An 18812-nucleotide genomic window follows, 5' to 3' on the forward strand; every position below is an offset into this window, starting at 1 on the left:
ATCCACGCTTAAATTAGAAACCTTACAGTTAAGATCACCTAGTATAATTACATGAGGGGAGGGAACTGTTTCCTTAATTTGTTTAATAAAGACAAAAACTTGTTTTAGCACTCCATTAAAACAGTCATCGGGGGGGATATATGCATTTATTAATACCAGGGGGTGTTTCTTTTCCATATTATCAAAATTAAATAGTGTCACAGCCTGGAAAAGGTTACTAGGATCTAAGTGGTGTGAATATTTCCACTTTATCCGATTGGATAACAGGCATACGATTCCCCCTTTAGCGTGTCCCCTCTTTGAGGCAACAGCCCCTCCTTCCAGGACGATATAATCCCTACCCGTGATCAGTTTGTCCACACACCACGTCTCCTGGATACAAATCACATTAGCCTCCAGGGAATAGAGATATTGCATCTTTTCAGGGCTATTCTTGATTCCTGCAGCATCCCAAGAGATAATTTTTAAGCTGCTGCTAAAGATGAGAAAATAATTTGGGATTGTCCGTAGATTTACCTGATAAAGCGCCAGGTAACCAGTTCCATTGCTGACCGTCATCTACTCTAATTCCATTTCGGGATAAAGAGGGAGGGATTACATGTGTTACTAAACGTTTAGATTTAGAAAAGCTGATCTTTAAATCCTCAAAAGGGAAAGAAGGACCGGCTTGTCTCAAGCCAAAGGGCCTCTTATCAGAGGAAGCAAGTCTACTGATGAAGAAAAAAGGCATTACATCTATCCCACGACTCTGAAGATTCTCAGCCTGCTTCAAAATGAGGTTCACAATAAGTTTGGAATAGAACCTTACCCTAGTACAGGAACCTGCCTCAGCATTCAAAATAGAGACCAGATCAATGTCACTAGTTTGGATTAACTTCAAACTCTCCATCTCCTTAAAACATCTAAGGAGCCAAAATCTATTTATTATTAATTCAGTGTCAAAGAGAGGGAGAAAATCCAGCGTCAACGTATCTATACTATCCTCTATTGGGATTCCAGATGATTTATTGGAGCAGACTGCATCTTCTATCGGAACAAAAAAGGAGGGAGCAATAGGATTGAGGGCAGATATCAATCCAGGAGCAGAATTTATCATCTTCACTATTGGAAAAGGGTTCGTTGACCTCCCTGATCCGATAGTGGGGCTTCCTAGATTGGGATTCGTACAACTGAAAATAATATTGTTGTTCTCAGCAGGGGGAACTGGAGCCTCATCTTTTTGCCTATTGGTGCCCTGCTTCAGGCTTTCATCTTTTGCCCCAACAATAGCCGGCAAGGACATATTATCATCATTCTTGACATGCTGATCTAAAACATCATCAAAGATTATTTGTCTCTGCCTCTTTCTTTTGATTCTACGGAGAGATTTCCTCTTTTTTCCTCTACGCTTTTCTGTTTTTTTTCTTTTTTCTTTTTCTTTTTCCCCCTTCTTCTTAGACTCTTGGGCAAAAATAGGAAAAAACTCTTTACCAGAATTTAAATCAACTCCTTTACTAGGATCTTCTGCAATTTCAAGAGCCACGTCCGTGATACAATTGTATGCTGAAGATTTAGGGGCAGACAAAGGCGCATTTGATAAACGCTCGTTTCCGATGGAAACAGGCGGGATGTTTTGAGTTGAATTTAGAGGAGAGTCTACGTGCCCAGTTCCAGGCAGAACGTCACCACCGGTTTTAGGCCCATGCCTACCACCTCGAGGATCAATACTAGGTAACTTTTCCCAATTTTAAAGGACCTTCAATATCTGGGTAACTGTTTCCAGAACACAATCATTACTACCCACAAATTTACCCAATAGCAGTAATATAGAGGACAACAGATGTCCCAAAACAATCAGGGACTCAGAGATCGGTTTATCAAGACTCTCTGGGCAAGGAGAGACAGTTGGGTGGATGCCTGATATATTCAGCTCAGGGCTATTTGAATTGTTAGATAGGGAGGTGATATCTTGGGATTTAATAGAAGGGGTGCTACTATAGAGTCGGAGACCTGAGGGAATGGAAGCAAGCGGGGTTTTAGTAGCCTCGAATAGCTTCAATGATCCATCTACTAAGTAGCGCCCACAAAGATCCAGATCAATATCCAACATTTGAGAGTGCTCATTTCCCAATTCCCTTTGGTTGGAACCAACTACAAGTTCTTGAATCAGGTTAACCCCAGACATTGTAAGAGTATTATTCTGCAACATACACTCAGCTCTAGGGGCGAGTAATTCAGTAGAAAGGGAAGCGGTAGATTTTATAGAATTAATTTCCTCACAAATCAGTGAGTTCATATCTGATTTTTTCCCCATATTTGGACCCTCCAATGACAGCTTGGGAGAGCCCACATGGGAACCTGCTTCATCCATATCCGTAGGCATATTCTTATCTTTAGGCTTCTCCCATAATTGGAATAATTGACACTGGCCCTTTAGTTGCAAGTTTTGGACCTCCTTGTTTCTAAGAGGGTTAGATTTGGTTTTAGCACAAACCCTTCCTACCAGAAGTCTCCCTGAATGGAGCTTTTTTGCTGTCATGATTAAAATAAGAGGATAACAGAGGCAATCCTTAATGCAAATGCAAAAATATCTAAAACAAATTAAACAAGATAAACTGTGTGAAGCTGAAATTAAACAACAAGAAACAATGTCTGATACATGAACGGATGTAGGGGCAGTGACATAAAATGTAAAATGAAAAAGAGTGGGACCAGCCCAGCCTACTTTGGCCTCTGAGGGCCCGCCCTTTGTCCGGGCTTCGTTCCGTGCTTTGTCCCGCGCGCGTCCCGCTTCACGGAGAGCCTAGACTGCTCTTATAGCCCTCACCAGGCAAGGGGGCGAGGCCGCTGCGGGAAGAGGCTGCAGCTGTTTCAATCGCCTCTCAGTCCCGCAGCAGTAGAGGAGCAAACAGCGGCACTCCGGTGAAGCGGGCACGGCGCTTGTGGCATCCTAAGCAGCCCCAGCAGCTGTAGAAACTGGACTCCAAGTCCTTCGCAAGTCTGAGCAACAAGGTATCAGCAAGTGAGTAGCACAGTACTCAATATACTGGTCACCGTCACCCCACAATTGTACTTACTGTGATCACTGAGTTGTGTCTGCTGAGGGGGGGGGCACCAGCAGGAAGCAGACGTAGACGCAGGCACCAGGCACCCGGCAGCACCAGGCAAAAGGTAGTAAGCTCACAGGCTCACTGGGTCATTGGCTCCAATGTCACAATAGCAGTGATTACTGATGTTTTACTGTTTTACTGTTATTTTTCCGTTTTCCCAGTAGGATTCAGCAAGTCGGAGGAATACTCCTCGCACTCCTTAACATGCCCCCATTAGGAGCTACTGAGTAGTTTCCTGTTTCCTGTTTTGTGTCTCCTGTTTTGTGTGTTCATCCCCCTTTGTGGTGTCCTTTCCGTCGTCCTTTCTGTCGTCCTTTTTTTGGTCCTTTTGGTCCTTTTGGGTCCTTCTGGGTGTGTGGTCTCTCAGAACAGCATACAGGGCATCAGGGCACTGCTCCCGCGCCCAGCCCGACTTTTCTGGCGGCCTGTGGCCTGCAGCCTGCACTGTACTATACTGACGTCATCCGCCTGCCGTCCGTGCTCACCAACTCAGCCTGCTGGGAGCCGTGGAGTCCGTGCTCACTAACTCAGCCTGCTGGGAGCCGAGGAGCCGCGGAGCTGCAGAGCCACAGAGCCGCAGAGCCACACCCGCCTCACCCGCCAAATGCGTGAGGTGCGGCGCGGCACAGAACGGCACTTTGCGGCGGAGGAGATGCGGCAACTCAAGGCGAGCAGGTACAGCAGGCAGAGGCAGCGAAATCACCCGTTTAATCGCGGCGGTAACAGACAGTCAGACAGCCAGCCTTTCGGCCTCCTGACCAGCCGACCAGGGCAGAATGGCGTCTTAGCGTTCTAGCTTCACAATGCAATATATATATATATTGTCAAAGACGGCAGCCAAAACGCCAAAACGCGTCTGGTCGTTGATGTTGTAATACCAATAAAATCTGGGAATTAAAACGTTCCTGCGAGCTTGGGATCTGGCAGATCTGCGTGGTGTCCGTCACCACGCTAGAGAAGCACACGATTGCGAGTGCAAGGGAATCAAGACGTTCAAGTGAGCACAAGATATATATCTCTCTATATATATATATATATTACTGATACGAAGAAAAAGACTGCACTCACGGGGGGGTCAAATCCAAGGCAGATTTATTACAAACAAAATAAGAAAGTTCAGACGCGTTTCGGCGGTACGCCTTCGTCAGTTACAGGCGGCCGCCATGACGCAACAAAATATACACATTATCGTCTCACGAGATCTCACGGGAATTGTCTCTCTGAGACGCCATTTTTACATCAGGCACTCTCGATAACAGTAAGAAGTAAAGAGTAAACAACCGTGCTAGCACTATCGGAGTTTGGTGGACACAATTTGCATGCATAATCGAACTCCTAAATAGATGTCTGCATAGCATGGATACACCTTACACACATTCTGGGAAACCACATAATTCATTCGAAATTAAATGCAAAAATGCACAAAATACATACTTATGGTCACAATATTCCCTATCTATGGTAAAAAGCTGTTGAAGCCCTCAGATGGGCAAATCAAACAATTTATCCAATACGCAAGCTATTGTACACAATTCAATCGAATATTGTCAAACTAGTACTGCCCTACCTCGACTAAAAAAATTTTATATGTAGATACATTTCTAACTGATATTCACAAAATGCAATGCCAATCAAAGAGAATGATTTTCTCAATTCATCTCTAGAGGCCTAAATTCCCAATGTGAGGAAAATAAAAAAGAAATGTCAATTGATAAATCCAGTTCATTCAGTGTTTACAGGTGTACCTTCAATTCCTCTCCCATATTCAGATCCATAGGGGTTTTAGTTCCCAAATCAATAATGTAGCGAGATTCCAATCTCCTGAGGCGTTTTTGTCAATCGCCTCCTCTGGAGTCTACAGCTACATGGTCTAGACAGAAATAACTGAGAAGTTTGCGGTTGCTGTTATGATGTGTGCGGAAATGACGCGCTACTGGGTAACTACTATCATTATTCTGTATAGCTCTTTGATGTTCCAAGATATGAATCTTGGCTGGGTGTTTTGTGCTCCATATGTATCTGAGGCCACATGGGCAGCTCAGACAGTACACTACATAGGGTGTCAAACAATTCATGAATTTTCTGATCGTCACTGGATCACTCCTGCCTGGCACGAAATAGCTGGTAATTTTCCTGCTGTCTGCGCATGCCTTGCATTTGTTGCATGGATAGAATCCTCCCAAACCCTGTATGCCTCTGCTGACTAGTGCAAAAAACACAGTTGATGGACAGAATGCAGAACAATGTCTTACATTCACCCCAGTACAAAGATCTGGGCCTAAATCCATTTATTTTTGCACTCCACACCACCCTAGGTCAGACAATGGCTAAATGCAAATCAGCCTTGACCCTGTGCCTCATGGGAACAGTCCAGCCCGAACTACCAAGCCATGTCTTTCCTAGACCGGAATCAAGCATCCAAGGACCGGTTTCTGGCTATCAGCCTTCTTCAGCCTGGATAGCTTGACTCCAGTGATGTGGAGAGCCTGGGACTCACGTCTGAGCATACCCAGCCCACTCGGGGTGAAAATTGCAAAAAACACAGTTGATTGACAGAATGCAGAACAATGTCTTACATTCACCCCAGTACAAAAATCTGGGCCTAAATCCATCATTTTTTTGCACTCCACACCACCCTAGGTCAGACAATGGCTATATGCAAATCAGCCTTGACCCTGTGCCTCATGGGAACAGTCCAGCCCGAACTACCAAGCCATGTGTTTCCTAGACCGGAATCAAGCATCCAAGGACCGGTTTCAGGCTATCACCCTTCTTCAGCCTGGATAGCTTGACTCCAGTGATGTGGAGAGCCTGGGACTCACGTCTGAGCGTACCCAGCCCACTCGGGGTGAAAATTGCAAAAAACACAGTTGATGGACAGAATGCAGAACAATGTCTTACATTCACCCCAGTACAAAGATCTGGGCCTAAATCCATCATTTTTTTGCACTCCACACCACCCTAGGTCAGACAATGGCTATATGCAAATCAGCCTTGGCCCTGTGCCTCATGGGAACAGTCCAGCCCGAACAACCAAGCCATGTCTTTCCTAGACCGGAATCAAGCATCCAAGGACCGGTTTCTGGCTATCAGCCTTCTTCAGCCTGGATAGCTTGACTCCAGTGATGTGGAGAGCCTGGCGCGTTTGCAGAGGAGGAACTAAGGAAGTATTGCCAGCCATCCAGCCATGCCAGCCATCTTGTGCCTCGGTAGAACCAAGGCACAAGACAGCAGTGAAAAAAAGATACAAAACACGCAAAGGGAGCAGGGTAGAAGCACACTGACCCCCTAGGCCTGCTCAGGGGGTCCAACAAGGACCCCCCAGGACCCTCCCATTTTTTTTTGACGTACGTGCATGGTACGCGTACCCCACGATTTAAAAAAAAAAATTGGGGGGGCTGGGGGGTCCTTGTGGGACCCCTTGAGCAGGCCTAGGGGGTCAGGGTGCTTCTAACCTGCCCCCTTTTTGAGTTCTACACGTTTGTTTTCCTGCTTTCTTGTGCCTCAGTCTACAGAGGCACAAGATGGCTGCCAACACTTTCTGGTTTGGAGTGTTGACAGACAGTTGACAGCCAATTAGCATTCAGCTCATGCTCAGAAAGGTTCAGAGTACAGTAAGCTAACAGTAATCTTACAGTAAGCTGCTATAGATATATATATTTTTTCTCTTTTGATTTTCTCTGGAACTACTGGAGGGATTTACACCATTTAAACAAAAGGCCCTACTGCGTACCGGTCCCTACCAATTTGCCAAGTTTGGTGTAATTCCTTTCAGCAGTTCGGGATGTAGCCGTGTCTAATCGTTCTATGGAAATTAACATGGGGAAAACACGTTTTGGGAGCCCTCTTTTTTCTCGCCCCCTGCTTGACGAATCCCTCCGACACTTTCAGGGAAGGAGCGGAGCTTAACGGGCCATCTTCGTTGAGAAATTCAAACAAAGATTCATCCACTGGAGCAAAAGTTATTCCCAATAGAATGTTGCAGATTTCCTATGGAAACTAGGTCCTAACTATATATACGTACTGGCGACCGCCAGTAGGTGATATATATATATATACATATATATTCACTGAAAAAACCATAGGTTTCACACCAGTTATAGTTAGCTGGAAATTTTACTGATATAAAACCATTGAAATTCCCACGTTATAGTTAGTCGGACTCACTATAACTTGCGCGTGCAATGCACTGCTGATGACGTCACATATTACATCACTCATGACATGGTCAGTGACATCACTCATGACATCACTGATGACACCATCCTTGTGACACAGTGACAGACCTCCTCTCAGTGTAAAGTAACCCTTGAGACACATATTCAAAAATAGAAACTGAAATTTTTAAAAAATGGACATACCTATATCAGTTACAACAAGCAATTCTGTACTTCCACTATCTATATACTCATCCACTCATTCACCAACAGTTCTATATAGTCACTCATACATATACTCACTCATCATATGAAGAGATACACCTATACATTCTGTTACACACCGACATTCATCCAAAAGTTACTCACACACATATTCACACGTGCAAATAAACTATTGAACAACCATTTATTTGAAAATAGAGTTATACACACACTTCCACCTTACTTCTATTGAAAATTACACATATTTATTCTCTTAAACAATCACTTATAGAAACACATACTTATTTAAACAGGAAATCTTACAATCTCTTACTCTCACATATACTCACTTATATACATCAATATTCATATATACTAGATTAAAACATATGTAGTTACTGATAAAGACACTAGTGAGACAGTCATTCACTCACTAACAAACACATATAGACACTCATCCACCCATACAGTCCTGTACATATGCTGTCTTCAAAACACATACAAACAAAGAGTCAGTCACTCATGCATCTATGTGCTAAGTAATACCTCCACCAAACCATATAGACACTCATACTAATACTAATAAAAATATCAAATAACCCATATACATACGCATGTAGCTACTTATCAACACATGTAGCCACTTATACACAAAGTGAAACACTAATATATGTATTTAAATATTTAAACATAACTCACTAATATTTATTTTTCAGAAAGACACATATTCACTGGATGGTGTCATCAGTGATGTCATGAGTGATGTCACTGACCATGTCATGAGTGATGTAATATGTGACGTCATCAGCAGTGCATTGCACGCGCAAGTTATAGTGAGTCCGACTAACTATAACGTGGGAATTTCAATGGTTTTATATCAGTAAAATTTCCAGCTAACTATAACTGGTGTGAAACCTATGGTTTTTTCAGTGAATTTAATAGGTTTTTTAAATGCTAATTCCTAACTATAACTGGTGTGAAACCTATGGTTTTTTCAGTGAATTTCAAAGGTTTTTTAAATGCTAATTCCTAACTATAACTGGTGTGAAACCTATGGTTTTTTCATTGTATTTCATAGGTTTTTTAAATGCTAATTCCTTTGTATATCGAGTTTCTAACCTTTTTTTTTTTTACAATTTGCTGTTTTTTTTAAGTATTCATTTTTTTTATAATTTTTTTTTTTTGCGCTCTGGGTGCGCGCTCCGGGAAGCTTTCAGCTAAGCTCTCCTGTAAGCTTCTCCGAGAGCTCATCTGAAAGCGCACCCAGAGCGCAACTGTCGTTCGTGAAAAAAAAATATGAATGAAAAGTTAATAATAATGCAAAACATTTCGTACCATACAAATAAAATTTGTTTTTTTTAATATGGAAAATGATTATGCATTTCTATTAAAGATTGATGACGTCACTTCGGCGCGCAACGTACGTGCCCTCGGAAGCGCATACGTGCGCGGCGCCTAAACGCACGCAAAAGCGCCTACGATCGCGCCACGTGTGCGCCCCGGAAGCGCCTACGATCGCGCTGCGTAAACGCACCCGGAAGTGCACCCGAGCGCGCATCGTAAGCGCGTCAGGTCATGTGACCCTAAAATAACACTTTTCATTGGTTGCTAACAGTTTTTTTTTACAATGAATGAAATCCCCACCCATTTCCTTCACTTCTTCTTTCACTTTTGTGACTGAAAGACCTGCCTTTTTTGCTGCTCCATATTCCTGGATTCATCATGGCTGCCAGATCATCCAGCAGTGAAGATGACTTCATTGATGAAGAGCCACCTACCCCAAAGGTGAAGGGATATTTCATCTGGAAATTCTTTAAATTTCCAGCAGACCAGAAGAAGGTGAATGCACCAAAAGTAGAGTGCAGGATCTGCAAAAAGGTCCTGTCACGGGGTAACCCCCAAAAAAAATACTCTTTTGGCAACTTCACCATGATTCGCCATGTGGAGACCAGGCACCCCCAGAATTTTGCCCGAGAAAGTGTCAGGGCTCTGGCACAGGAGGTTCCCAGAGGTGGGGCCTCTACATCAACAGGAGGAGCAACTTCTTCTGGAAGAGAACAATCTCAGGGGCAGGTAGCAAACATCCAACCTGCATTCAACCATGGGGTCGTCAGATGCAGATACTGCAATCAACTCCTCACCTATGGGGAGCAAAGTGTCCTGCTCATGGTTCGGGCATTAGAGAACCATCACTGCCCTTCCCACCCCTAATTTTTTTCTTTTCTTTTTGCTCCTGTTGAGCAGTTTCTATTCCCTGTTTTTGTTCCTCTTCAGTTAAAAGAAGAAAACCAAAAGTTCTTTTCAGAACTACCTCCAATTCTCATCAAAGAGCTATAATCTTAAAAAATGAAGAGTAAGTGAAATATAGTGCATTGATAATTGAAAGGAGAATGAGTAAGAAAGAACAGAAAGGTATGAGAGGTGAAAGGAAGTGAAGTAGGAGGACTGAAAGAAGGTGAGTGTTAGAAAAGAAATTTATGACACAGTGAATAAACTGGAGGCCTCATTTCTGAAAAGTGACGCATCGCTACGTGAAAATAGCGATGCGTCACTTATCTGGACGCACTCCTTATGACATTCCACATATGTCATATTTAATATATGACTAATCAATTCGCAAGGAGTTACAGATATGTCAGTATTTCTGACATATCTCTAAACACAAAAGTAACGCATTGCAGGAGTGCGTCACAAAAGTGACGCAACTCCAGTAATGTGTCCTTTCACATGGAAAAAGCACCATGTGAAAGGTTTGCTGTGAAGCAGGCGCAAGATTTTGGCGCAACTGCATCCTAAAAGTGACGCACTGCGTCATTATTACCAAGCTTTTTGCAAGGAACACCCCCTCTGCATGCATTATACCTGACACTATTTTTTAAAAAGTGACGCATCTAGGTACATGGGTCACTTTTTAAAACTCTGCGCCATATTGTATCTGCATCAGGTATAATGTATGCAGAGGGGGCAATCCCTCGCAAAAAGCTTGGTAATAACAACGTACTGAAATCTATGAGATTTCCCTGCGTCACTTTTAGGATGCTATTGCGTCAAAATTTTGCGCCGGCCTCGCATCACTTTTATGTTTACACATATGTCAGAAATACTGACGTATCTGTAACTCCTTGCAACATGATTCGTCATACATTAAATATGACACATCTGGAATGTCATAAGGACTGTGTACAGAAAAGTGACGCATCACACCAGCAGTGTAATAAAATGTGCCTCGTTGCACTATATTTAAAGGATGCAACAGCATCCTAAAAGTGACGCAGTGAAATCTCAAACATTTCACTGCGTCGCTATTACAAAGCTTTTTGTGGGGGAACACCCCCTCTGCATGCATTATACCTCACGCAGATATAATGTGGCGCTTGATTTTAAAAAGTGACCCATCTACCTAGATACCTCACTTTTTAAATATAACGCAACGCAACACATTTTTTTACACTACTGGTGCAATGCGTCACTTTTCTGTGCGCACTCCTTATGACATTCCAAGTAACGCATTGCTGGAGTGCGTCACAAAAGTGACGCAACTCCAGTAATGTGTCCTTTCAAATGGGGAAAGCAGCATATGAAAGGTCTTGCCTCAGTCTAACACCTGCTGTAAAGCAGGCACAAGATTTTGACGCAACAGCATCCTAAAACTGACGCAGTGAAATCTCAAAGATTTCACTGCGTCGCTATTACAAAGCTTTTTGCGGGAGAACACCCCCTCTGCATACATTATACCTGACGCTATTTTTAAAAAGTGACGCATCTAGGTACATGGGTCACTTTTTAAAACTCTGCGCCATATTGTATCTGCAACATGATTCGTCATACATTAAATATGACACATCTGGAACGTCATAAGGAGTGCGCACAGAAAAGTGACGCATAACACCAGCAGTGTAATAAAATGTACCTCGTTGCACTATATTTAAAAAGTGACGCATCTAGATAGATGCGTCACTTTTTAAATATTGCATAACAATGCGCATTTTTTTACACCGCTGGTGCGTCACAAAAATTGACGCACAGGAAGCGCAAAACTAACAGCGCAAGGCCTTCATAAATATAGTCCTGGATTTAGGGGGTCAGAGGGGGTCTACTCTTCCCCCTTATGATCCAATCAGCTTCCTGCGCGCAAGTCGCGTGTCGCGCCTGGAGCGCACTCCCGTGCGCGCACGGGAGAGCGCATATCCCCGCGCAAAACGAAAAAAAAATTTTAATGCCCTGCAGGACCCTATTTTAGTCCCTACATCAAACCTAGGGGGTCAGAGGGGGTCTACTCTTCCCCCTTATGGTCATTTGCCCCTTTTTTTTTCAAACCCCTTGTGTCTCGATTTTACCGAGACACAAGATGGCGGCCGCTCCGCACTGTTTAGAATGTTTACAGACAACTGAGATCCAATCAGCTTCCTGCGCGCAAGTCGCGTGTCGCGCCTGGAGCGCACTCCCGTGCGCGCACGGGAGCGCGGCTATAGATATATATATTTTTTTGAACCTAAATTACTCAAAATCCACTGGAGCACATATCTTGAGACATAGCAAAGGCACATCGGGCTACCAGTCCCTACAATTTTGCCAAGTTTGGTGGAAATCCATTCAGCCGTTCGGGCTAAAAGTGAAATCGACCGCCCTATGGAAATTAACATGGGGAAAACGCGTTTTGGGACCCCCCTTTTATCTCGGCCCCCGCTTGACGAATCCCCCCCAAACTTTCAGGGAAGGACCGGACCGCCATGAGACCATTTTCCTGAAAATTTCAGGCAGATTCGTCAACCGGCGCCAAAGTTATTCAAAATAGAATGTTGAGATTTAACATTGAAAATTATCCTAACTATAACTACCTACTGGCGACCGCCAGTAGGTAATATATATATATATATATATATATATATATATATATATATATATATATATATATATATATATATATATATATATATATATATATATATATATATATATATATTACCTACTGGCGATAGCCAGTAGGTATATATAGTTAGGATTTTTTCTCTATGGAACTTTTGAAAATTCTATGTCTAATAACTTTGGCGTTTGTGGACGGAATCGGCTGAAATTTTCGGAAAAATGGCACATTTTGTTTCCGAGCAGCCCCTGAAAATTTGGGGGGGTTCCGTCAAGAGGGGGCCGAGAAAAAAGGGGGGTCCCAAAACGCGTTTTTCCCATTCATTTCCCATTCATTTTTCCATAGGGCCTTTGGCCTCACTTTTAGCTCGAACGGCTGAATGGATTTGCACGAAACTTGGCAAAATTGTAGGGACTGTTAGCCCGATGTGCCTTTGCTGGGTCTCAATATATGTGCTCCAGTGGATTTTGAGAAATTAACGTTTTAAAAAATGTATATATCTGTGACAGCGTCCCAGATAGCGCACCAGATCGCGTACTTTTCGCGTAACGGAGCTTTGCGTAGCGAAGCTGATTGGCTCTCCGGTGTCTGTCAACATTCTAAACAGTCCGGTGCGGCCGCCATCTTGTCTCTCGGTAGGATCGAGAGACAAGAGGAGGAGAAAAACGAAGGGGGAATTTAATGAAAGGGGGCAAGGTAGATCCTTCTTGACCCCCTAGGAATGATGTTGGGGTTATTAAAGGGTCCCGTGGGGTAAATAATAAAAATTTGATTTTTCGCGGTAGAAGCGCTTCCCGGTTCGCGAACCAGGCCGCAAACTGGTAGCGAAACGTGAATTCGCCATTTTGTGTTTCGATTTAATTAAATTACTAGGTATAAGGGGGTACGGGAGACGTATCCTGACCCCTTATGTTTTCTGAGGGTGGCTGAGGAGGCTCATATATGTTGATACATGTCTTCCAGCGGCTGTGCGTGAGCGTTTTTTTTTTGTTGCTGCGTGACGTCTGTTAACGTTCGTTTCGATGGAAATCAGGAACTGTTGACCGCCATTTTGTCACTGCGATTAAATATTTTGTTAAAAATAATTGTTATAAATTAATCCTTATTGATAAACATTGTCTGCGCCATCTTGCCTTTTTTGCAATGCCACACTTTTGTTGAGCACGGCAGCCATTTTAGATGCCTTGACCAGACCCACTCTCTGCACGCCGCTGATCCTCAGCATGGCTCCCCACCCTCGTAAGCATCTCCCCCACGCACTGGTCACCCCCGCTCTCTCTCTCATGCATGGGCCAGAAACCTCCTCCCATCTGCGCTGTTCGTGAGCGTTTTTTTTTTGTTGCTGCGTGACGTCTGTTAACGTTCGATTCGATGGAAATCAGGAACTGTTGACCGCCATTTTGTCACTGCGATTAAATATTTTGTTAAAAATAATTGTTATAAATTAGTCCTTATTGATAAACAGAAACCTCCTCCCATCTGCGCTGTTCTTCTCTGAGAATCACACCCTGTGCCCGCCAGACACCTCCCTTTCACCCTATTCACTACCGCACCCTCTGACACTCCTCTTCCTCTGTGTCCGATTGTCCAGGCCGGTCCCAGGCTATCACCTAGCCCTGCAGGTGTAGTTTATGGCCCCAGCTGTAGAGAATCACCCCTTTTCAAAGGAGTTACAGTAGATCAAGGCCCCCACCCGATGAGATCCGTCACACCACACGCGTTCCTACTATCTGATAACCATCCTGTATTGTGCTTGGGGAGGGGATTCTCACTGTGAGGGTGTGTGGGTCCGAGCCTGAAGCGGAAGATTCTAGGGATGCCTCTTTGTACATCAAATTTTTTACAATTATGTGTCACATTAAAAATATATAGCACTCCAACAAAGTAGTAGGATTATAACATTTTAATAACTTATAAATATATAGGACGCAACAAAAACAGTAAATACATTTAAACATTTTTTTAAAAAAGAAGCAACAATGGTCAGTAGCTGTGTTTTGTGCGAATAGTCCCAAGGCAGCACAACGTGCTGAGTTCTGGACGGCACCCAGGTGATGTTACCTGGGTGCCGCACTGGTTTTTGGTATCCTACAATGCAGCTCCGAAAAACGGCTTGGGGCATCCTGGGTGGTGCGGGGGGAGACCTTGTCAGTAGCGGTCTGTTGTGCGAATAGTCCCAAGGCAGCAGAACGCGCTGAGATGTGGATGGCACCCAGGTGATGTCCAGTAAGTTGCCGCACTGGTTTTGGCATCCTACAATGCTGCTCCGAAAAACGGCGTGGGGCGCCCGGGGGGGGGGGGGGGGGGAGAGGCGGCGTGAACGGGCCTCCCCAGGTGGCGGCTCGTGTGCTGTAGTGGGGCGCCCCTTTACCGTTTCAGTTGCCATTCTACCCGCTTTTGGTACACTGTGCCAAAATCCGCCATTCAGCTGAGTTGCGCCTACTCTTGCGGTTCAGTGATAGGCGGCTGCCACAGGACTCTCAAAATGGCGGCAGGCTCTTTCCCTTTTGGGCCTGGTCCACTAAAATGGCCCTGGGACACCTTGGAACTCGGATGCTTGTCTGCTAGGTCTTGGATCCCATTCTCGAAAGCGTCCCCTCAGCCGTGAAGATTCTACAAAAGTCTTGGGGGCCCTCGACTCCTGCAGGCTTCCGGTGGGGAGCGGCTGCCATGATTGCTCGCGGAATGACCACGAAGGAGCCACGAGATGGTGGTGCTTTCATGCTGACACCAGCTTCAGTCTGAAACATCCAGAAACAAGGTGGGGTTTCATCGTTTGGGAAAAAAAAATGTTCTAAACCAATGAAAAGTGTTATTTTTAGGTCATATGACCAAGCCTTCCATCATTAGGAAACCAAAAGTAAAATGAACCAATGAAAAGTTTTATAAACAAGTCACATGACCTGTTATGCGGCATAGGGCTATAAAAAGCGTAGAAAATCCGTTGGCATGTGAGGCGGCGTCAGTAGCGGACCGATGTGCGAATAGGCCAAAGGCAGCACAACGCGCCGAGATCCGGATGGCACCGAGGTGGTGTCCAGCAAGTTGCTGCACTGGTATGGCTATCCTACAATGCTGAGCCAAAAGTCGGCGTGGGGCGCCCCGTTGGCCTGTGAGGTCGCGTCAGTCAGTGGGGGCTGTGCGTCTCCCCCAAGATGGAGGCTCCTCGGCTGCAGTGGGGCGCCCCTTAGCGTTTCACTCGCCGTCCAACTGAGTTGCGTCCGCACTTGCGGCTACAGTAGGCCGAAGGCAGCACAGCGCGCCGAGATCTGGATGGCACCGAGGTGGTGTCCAGCAAGTTGCCGCACTGGTGTGGCCATCCTACAATGCTGCGCCGAAAGACGGCGTGTCCAGCTGAGTTGCGGTCACTCTTGCGGTACAGTGACTCGAATGCGCTGAGATCCGGATGGCACCGAGGTGGTGTCCAGCAAGTTGCCGCACTGGTGTGGCCATCCTACAATGCTGCGCCGAAAGTCGGCGTGGGGCGCCCCGTTGGCCTGTGAGGTCGCGTCAGTCAGTGGGGGCTGTTTGAGGATCTGACTGCATTGGTGATGCTGTGCGTCGCCCCCAAGATGGAGGCTCCTCGGCTGCAGTGGGGCGCCCCTTGGTGTTTCACTCGCTATCCAGTTGAGTTGCGTCCGCACTTGCGGCTACAGTAGGCCGAAGGCAGCACAACGCGCCAAGATCTGGATGGCACCGAGGTGGTGTTTAGCAAGTTGCTGCTCTGGTGTGGCCATCCTACAATGCTGCGCCGAAAGTCGGCGTGGGGTGCCCCGTTGGTCTGTGAGGTGGTGTCAGTAGCGGACCGATGTGTGAATAGGCCGGAACCAGCACAAGGCGCCAAGATCCGGATGGCACCGAGGTGGTGTCATAGTTGAGAGTTCTGAGCAGTGCTTGTAACACTGTCTGAAGCTTATTTGCACCTGCTGCAGCTTCACTATCGCCCTGGTGTGGCCAAAGATCGCCCATGACATAGGCGGCCGGCTCCCGGGGTCCGGCGGAACTTTTTTCCTTTTCTTTTCTGCATCTTGTCCCACAATATGTTTGACCTGAAGACACGACCAGGTCCCTGAATGTGTGCAGGGGGACGCTATTGATTGAATCAAAATGGCGGCTTCACACAAAGCTGACTCAAGCGTTGCTGGTGATGCTATACAGACAAAAAATGGTTTTCAGTTTGTACATTCTTCAGGATTTTTCCATCCAAGTCTGCTTGAGAGTTTGTAGAACAATGGCTTTAGATCTTGCCCTCCCCTCTTTTGACTGTTGGTTCTTGTTGCCTATCTCTTCTGTTGTCATTTAACTGAACCTTTTTTGACTGCCGAAAGGGGTTCTGGTCCGACCGCTGGTTTGGTGGAGACATTTTGACTATATCCTGGACCTGCCCGGCCTCGCCCAAAATGGCGCCGGTATAAATGGGACTCATAACTCCTTGTTGTGTACTGGTTGCCCAACCTTGATATCACAAGATATGAATGCAGTTTTGATGCTCATGGCGGGCGGGGACGAGAATTGATTGAATATTTCGACATCCCTATTGATATTAAGTTCTGATGTGTTATTGATTACTGTACTATTGAAAGTTCGAATTAACGTCACCCATGGTACTTGCCCGCAAATGTATATCTAGATAATTTTATTGTAAGTGGCCCTGTCGTATTTTAATTACAAAATGTACGTCCACCGATTCCGCAACTGTTAGACACCTTAGTTCTTGCAACCTAAAGGCCCGCTCGTTACGTTCCTCTACAATGTAAATGTCTCCTCATCATATACGATTTCAGTTTGCTCCGTGGCCGACCCACGTGGTTATAGGCCCGTATTTGTATACTGACATTTTCACAATAAAGGTTTTTAAAACAAAACATGGTAGTAGTATTTACATTGGTAAAGTTTTTAATTTTAGTCACTGTTTTCGAATCAGTAAAAGGCAAGTGAAATAAAGCAGTCCAATTACATGACGGATAAAAGGTATAATACGCAGGAACGCAGTAAAGATAAATGGTCAAGGGCAGTTGTGTTTTCCACTCCTGCAACATAAAGTGATCGATAAGAATCTGATAATCAGGCGTATCGGCGACTAAGACAGCAGGCCGAGCCTCTTTTACTCAACGGCTCCGTCATGGGACAAAGAAACGCCCTTTTTCTCGAAAAAGGAATATATTTTACTTGCAGGACAGTTGTAAATTTTCCGGGAAAGTACATTAGCCTGGAACATTATAACATATATGTTTAAGAAAAAATAATGTTCGAAACCAATAAAAAGCGTAATTTTTAGGTCATATGACCAAGCTTTTCATCATTAGAATAACAAAAGTAAAATGAACCAATGAAAAGTTTTATTAACAAGTCACATGACCTGTTATGCTTACGTTACGCGCTGCGTGCCGCGCCCCGGACCGCTTCCGGGAAGCTGCGCTTCGCGCACCGGAGCACTTCCGGGTGCGCTAACGCGGCGTGTCATATAACGCATTACGCGACAACGTAGGTCCAGAATATAGTCAAAATGTCTCCACCAACCAGCGTTCGGAACACAACCCCTTTCAGCAGTCTAAAAAGTTCTGTTAAATGACAACAGAAGGGACAGGCAACAAGAACCATCAGTCAAAGAGGGGAGGGCAAGTTCTTCTCTACCGGGTCATGTTGGGGCGCTACCGGAACTGATCGAATTGGTAGTCTACAGTGTTTCTGGATGTTTCAGACTGAAGCTGGCGTCAGCATGAGAGCACCACCATCTCGTAGCTCAGTCGTGGCCATTCCACGAGCAATCATGGCAGCCGCTCCCCACCAGAAGCCTGCGGGAGTCGGGGCCCCCAAGACTTTTATAGAATCTTCGAGGCTGAGGGGACGCTTTCGAGAATGGGACCCAAGCCCTATCAGGCAAGCGTCCGAGTTCCAAGGTGTCCCAGGGCCATTTTAGTGGACCACGCCCAAATCTGAAGAGCCGGCCGCCATTTTGAGAGTCCTGTGGCAGCCGCCTATCGTTGCATCGCAAGAGCGGGAGCAACTCAACTACATGGTGAGCGAGACGCTGTAGTCGCAAGAGCGGGCGGTAAACAGCTGAATGGCGGAAGAGGCACAGTGTAGCAAAAGCGGGCGGAATGGCAACTGAAACGGTAAAGGGGCGCCCCACTACAGCGTGTCTTCAGGTCAAACGGATTGTGGGACAAGGTCCAGAATGGAAGAGTCATCAAAAGGCAAAAAGTTCCGCCGGACCCCGGGAGCCGGCCGCCTATGTAATGGGCGATCTCAGGCCACACCAGGGCAACACGACTTGGGGAGGGGGCAGGAGCTAAGTGCCATCTCACCGCCCCTCGGGGGCCTCCGTCAAGCGGTTCAGGGAGGCACCGCATCACATTGTTTAACAATGCAGTCAGGTCCACAAACGGCCCTCACTTACTTTGAGAATAGTGAAGCTGCAGTAGGTGCAAATAAGCTTCAGACAGTGTTACAAGCGCTGCTCAGAACTCTGAACTATGGCACCCAACATCCAGAACT

This window comes from Lissotriton vulgaris, chromosome 2_1 (assembly GCF_964263255.1).
Source record: "Lissotriton vulgaris chromosome 2_1, aLisVul1.2, whole genome shotgun sequence".
Classification (NCBI taxonomy): Eukaryota; Metazoa; Chordata; class Amphibia; order Caudata; family Salamandridae; genus Lissotriton; species Lissotriton vulgaris.